We start from the raw sequence: 6,861 nt of genomic DNA on the forward strand, positions 1-6,861 counted from the left end.
ATAGAGATTGTTTTATCTGCTGCACCTATGACCAACGGGCGAAATAAATAGAAATTACGTATGGAAACGCATTTAAAATTAGCGGACACATCTATGAAAACATGAATTATTTTGTGGTGATCTTGAATGCTATCTAAAGCCTGGTTTCCTTAAATCGCTTCTTTGTCACTACAAATAAAATCAAATTATTGGAAATCGCTTTTGAATCAGCGGCACAGATGCATTGATGGTGCATCACTTACACAAAACAAAAAAAGTTACATACAATGCAATCAATTAGATATACTACATACTACAAGGATTTAAAAGAAATTGAAAATACCGGGACCGTAAAACCATTGTGTAGGGTGTGGATTTGCATATTTAACATATTAACCTTAATTTTAATTTTTGTTTTTAATATTCCCTGCATATTTTATCAAAAATGCTGTGTACAATACCGCTTACTTCATTTGAGATCATTGGCATAACAAAAGTACAATCTTGACCCAATATCAAGTAAAGTTTTAAATCAGAGTCACTTGATGAGAACACGGTACATACACAAAAATTATAATCCTGAATCAGTAAGTAGCTTGATTCGACGTAGTTTCAATCCAAGAAGACAACCAATATCCAAGGTAAAAAGTATTTAGTATGGCCAAGTCATTTTAAAATGTCATTGAGTTAAATGGTGCAATATTTGTGCCAATGGTGTACAGCTTACTGTCAGGTCCTCTGATTAGCTTAATACATTGATATTCAGGAATGGTGCACCAGGTAGATGGACAATTACTGCCACAAACCACAACGAGAACCAGTAGAACTATGAATTTTACCTTTGGAAACGAAATAGATTGCTTGTAACCTAATATCTGAGCAAGTCCCATAGGAAATTTTGGAAGCAATTACGCTCAAGTAGTTAAAAATCACGCCGTATAATATAATATACAGACAGCAGCAAACTTACTCTCTTTCTTCTATAGTATTTTATCTTTCTTGTTTTATTGTAATAGGGTTGAGCACCACAAACTTGAACCTTTTTTTTCTATTATAATTCTAAAATATACAGTATATTATGTTTGCAACTTCTCCCAGCTGGATCCCAAAGACTCTGTAATCATTTATTTCTAAACTGAAATTTCATTTTATTGCGGTACAATACGTGTTGACTTATAATAGTATTTTGTAACATTTAGCTTTCTACAGCTTTTTTTTTCTTTCTTAACTTCAAACTTGTATATAAATTGATTAATCAGTAAGATATTCTTTGGTACTTTTTTCTGAGGCCTATATGTTATAAGACAGTAAATGTACATATTGATTTTAATTACTTTTTTTTCATTTTAATTTATAAACACCATTTTAACTTGTACATACAAATTAGCCTATATATAGACAAATTAATTTAATGCTATAATTTATTTATTTATTTCCTGTTTTTGTTTTTAACAGTTAATTTCTTTTCATTGTATTTTTTGTAAAGTGATGTGTTATTATTTAGATTACCGGTAATTTCCTAAGACTGGGTTGCTGGCTTTCGAGCTAAAGTGTCCATCACTATCATCAAACCTAGCAATCTTAGTTATTTTACAATTTGTTTTATACTGTATTGTGTATTTGTTTGGCTGAATAAATAAAGAATGAATGTTGGTAGAGGCGTGAGTGACAATACCTTCCTAAAAATAAGGTCTAGACCACTAGACCTATTAGTATTACAGTATTTTTTGTAATCCTAAATATTTCTTCATTCATTAATTCATTCATTCTTTCATTCATTCATCCATCCATCCATCCATTCATGGATTGAGCACAAATTTGTGAACGTAATTCAATCGAAAACTTAAACAATTTCCCTTTTTATTGTCCATCTTTACAACATATACGTGATGAACGTCTTAAACAATTTCAAAATGATCTTGAAACATGGGGATTATCATCCTATTGCAATGTATTTTATGATGGGTCTAATGAGTGTAAATGCCACTTTGGTAATTTACCTAATGTTTATCCTAATAATAAAGTTAATGAACTTTTTCATTTTCACTGTAAACAATTAATTGAATGTTATATAAAAGAAAGGAATATTTTGTTAACTAAGTTACCAACTCAACTAGAAAACATATCTAGACCTTTTTAATGATTATTTAATGTGTTTTAATTTTATATTTGTACAGGTTTATAAATGTATTAAATTTTAATTGTTTAAAGTTTTGTTTAAGATTAACTAGACCTATTGGTAAACATTCTTTTGTATTTACAGAAGTTTTTATTTTATATTTGTTTAGTATTAAGATATTTCGGACGCACCATAAAACATTTTTATATACAAAAATTAAGAATTATTATTGAATTTGAATTGCAGGGTTCATTATTGTACGGTCGTATAAAGTATCAGTTTCATTTCAATATTTTTGTTAAATGTATTAACATGAATTTGGTAAATGTATATACTATTTTTATTATTTTTGTACATCAGGTCTATAGCTACGTGGAAGAAATCAATGAGACCAATATACTCAAATATTGTGTATTTTCTCGGGCCACAAGAGCTGCCCAATATCAAGAAATTAAATAAGACTGTATACATTTATATCTGCTTTCATTGCGGTCAGAAGACCGATATTTTTGGGGGCTGCATATTAATTTATCTGTGAAGCTGGCTTGCCCGAATGAAAAGAATTTAAGCCCACACTTGAGAATGACTGACCATTTTTTAGTTGCAACTGGTCGTAATAACAATTACATAATTTGCTGTAGTGTCAGCATTTTAGTTAACTTTATCATAGCCGAATGCTGACCTATTCTATATGAATAGAGTTTCAAATAAATGTTTCATCATTATTTTGAGTGTTTATTGTCAGGTGGTATTGTAGTTTCATAGAATGAATAACGTTTTTAAAATAACTGTTAATAGACATATTATTACATCTAATAGTCTATATCGTATCGGTTTCAATAAATGCTTTTTCATAATATAGGTAAACTTAAGAAAGACTGACATTTTGTTATAAATAAATATATCGTAAATAACCAGACTCAACGTTTGAAAATAATCTTATGGAAACAAAGACACGAGGCCTATAAAGCAACTGTGAATATATCAAATTCAAAATACCATAATACCAAATTCTTTATTTGTTTTTCTATTAATTACAAAAGAATTTTGCTATAATGTGGTTTAGGATCATCCCCTGTTTCAATCTGACATCCAGCATCATCAAGGCGAAATCCACGGCACTCTTTCTGTCGCTGACATCGTAGCGCGCATCTTATGTACAAAGCATCCGCAGTGACTCTACCAGGCTCCGCTGTGACTCTTCGAGGCCTTACAGATTGGAAATACTGATTTCCTATAAACAAAAAATAAATCACAAAAAATAACATTTCTCGTTTAAATGTGTTTTTTCACACACCCACACTAGACATACACTCAACCCACGCAGTTAAATAATATACACATTTCGATAATAAATTGCAAAATATCTGAAAATAACAAATTTCTAAATCTAAAGTTCGTTATGCTTTATTTAATTTTTTTATATTTTTATTATATTTATTTCTATTGTTATTATTTTGTATTCAATATTCAGTTATTATTATTATTATTATTATTATTATCATTTAATATATTTATATTTATATTTAATTTTTTATATTTTTATTATATTTATTAATATTGTTAATAATCTTTATTCAATATTCAGTTATTATTATTATTATTATAATTATTATTATTAATATTATTAATATTTTTATTATTGTTATTATTATTATTATTATTATTATTTATTTATATTTATTCATCATTATTATTATCATAAAGTTAATTAATAGATTGCAATCCTTAGTCTTAGATCCATTTGATTTATTATTATTGCTATTATTTTTTATTCAATATTTTCCACAGTTACTACTACTACAACTATTATTATTATTATTATTATTATTATTATTATTATTATTATTATTATTATTATTATTACTATTAGTAGTAGTAGTAGTAGTAGTAGTAGTAATAGCAGTATTAGTAGATTTGCAATCCTTAATCTTAGATCTATTTGTTATCTTGATTAATAATACCGATCACGTATGTAATTATGATCTTATTGATACATTTAAACACTCTTATATAACACTCTTAGGTTTAATTTTAAAAAATCACCAATATATCTTCTTCATTTACAGAATTTTATATGAATTCCCTAAGCCTGATTTTCTTAGTAACTTAAAGTTTTACAGCAATGTGCTCTACCGAAACATTTTAAAACATCACAATACTAATTATTCGCTTATATTATTCAAGGTTATTCTTTATTACATTCATCAAGATCAGACAGACCAGGATGTTGTACTGATATATACCTAGATCAGAGGCTTCAATCAAGGTAATTCAACAAAAGGACGCACATCTCCGCTCTCGAACATAGCGCGTGCGTACAGTCCTTTGATCTTTACTGTGGCATCGACAAACCGATACTAGTTGCGAGTACAGCCGTCAATTATTAGTCTATGCGTGCCATTCGTTTTATGGTGTTAGTTTTTATTTTATTAATTTTGGGTACTTCGCAATGTCTGTTACATTTGATTTTTTTTACCGCGAGCTTGTTAAATGCTTCTATAAATTGCAATTTGATTGCAATGTTGGCATAAGGTGCCGAGGACGAACATTTGAGTATATACGGAACATTTATTAATTTTTTCTGCGAAGTGAGTCTCATGAACGACAATTCACCACAATTTTGGTAAAATTAATGTTGAAATGAAGAATATATTTCAGTCTAATGTTAGTGCAAAATATCATTAGGCCTTTGTAATCACCGCACGACGCGCGACTAACACGCGTGTGGGTAAATCGTCACGTACGCTGACGGTTTATGGTCTGGTTGCTATGGTTTTTGTGACGCACGTGCGCCTAGAATGTCGATGCCAGAGTTATAACCTTTGATGTCCCGAGATGTGCGTCCTTTTGTTGAATTACCTTGCTTCAATACACTCTTCGTAATGACATTTCTTCTATTATTTCCGAAACTGCTGAATCTATATTTATTAAAGTTAAATCCGAGTCAACAAAATATATTTTAGATGTGTATATCGTTTACCTGAGTCTTTACTTTTAACTCTAACACCTCTCTTCTTTTAAACACTATTGATAATGTGAACAAAGTGGCTTATATTGCAGGCGATTTTAATACTGATCTCTTTAAGGGCAAAACACACAAACAATCATCTGCATTTTTAAGTATTATGTATAAATTTAATTTTTACCTTCTTAACTTAACCCTCTTAAAAACTGTCATACTCATTTGTAATATTTTTTGTAATAATCTCTGTGATGTAACAACCCCTATTAGCAATAACTACAAAACCGTGTTCTCAAGATTTTTTCGTATGTTCCATGCCAAATTTTTATTTTATAAAATTGAATGTTCTAAATGTATTTGAACTGCATAAATTATATATTTGTATGTATCGTATTGAAAATGAAACTGTACCCGTACATATTTACAATCTATTCCCAAAACAACAGTCTGCTATACACGACTATAATACTACATATACAAAAAGTAATATAAATTGGGGGTCATTTAAAGGGCTTACTTCCCAGACAAAAATATCTCAAAAACTGATCAATGGATCCTAATGAAGCTGTTTAGAATGGTTTGTCATGGTAAAAGAAAGAAACAGTTAAATGTTTGTGGCGATCCGCAGTAGGGATTGGGTATTATGAGGACCATTAAAAGAGAAACGTCCCAGACCAGATATGTCAAAAACTGATCAACTGATCTGAATGAAACTTCCTGGAAGAGTTGGTCAAGTTATGAAAGAAATTATTACATTTTGGTGACGATCCAGATTTGAATGTGAATTTGATGTCATTTAAAGTGCTTACGTCCCAGACCTAGGATAAATATCTCAAAAACTTATCATGAATCTGAATGAAAGTTTTTAGAACGGTTTGTCATTGTTCAAGGAAGGAATAATTAAATTTTAGTGACCATCTGGAGTAGGATGTCGCTATAAGAACCATTTAAAGGGAACTTCCTGGACCGAGATATCTAAAAAAAATGATAAATGCATCTGAAAACCTTTCTGAAATGGTTCGTCATGGCCAAGGAAGAAGTATGCAATTTTGGTGACGTTTTGCGGAGAAGGATGTGCATGTAACAATGGAGACCCTTAAAAGGAACGTCCCACACCTAAATATCTAAAAACTGATCAATAGATCTGAATGAAACTTTAGAGAATGGTTTGTAATGGACCAAGGAACAGCGGTTAAAGGCTCTCAATGGCTGCATGATCGCGTATGACTGAAAACCATTCGTGCTGTAGTTGATTTTGACGTTCGCTTTGTAAAGCCGGGCACTCACTGCGTCGTACAGCAGTAGAACGACAGTCGGCTGACGAATACAACTCTGCTCCCTGTGAGCGTTAGACGACCAGACGCCATCTGCTGACTGTCGGTGGCAGTCTGAACGGATCGTCATTAAAAACGATCCGTTGCGCGTGTCGTGGATTTGCGTTCCCAATAGAGTCCCGTCAGTAGACGACCTCCGGGCACAGTTAGTGCCCGGCTTAGTGGCAGGCCACGCTTTCGAATCTAGGTGGAGGCTGAGATTCTGTTTTCATTCGTGGTCTAGTTGGTACAGTCTGTTTTCATTCTTAAAATAATTTTTTTTTTTTCAAAGGGAAAATATGTATATGGAATTTGCTTTAAACTTATTTTGGCCTCCCTCCATACACTTTTCTGTAATGTACAATTATTCATAGTATGGAAAAATAAATTAAAAAAAAAACGAAACAAATTATTAATATTATTATTATTATTATTATTATTATTATTATTATTATTATTATTATTATTATTATTATTATTATTAT

This window comes from Anneissia japonica, unplaced genomic scaffold (genome assembly GCF_011630105.1).
Source record: "Anneissia japonica isolate Jap-2015-1 unplaced genomic scaffold, ASM1163010v1 scaffold650_len285673_cov152, whole genome shotgun sequence".
Lineage (NCBI taxonomy): Eukaryota > Metazoa > Echinodermata > Crinoidea > Comatulida > Comatulidae > Anneissia > Anneissia japonica.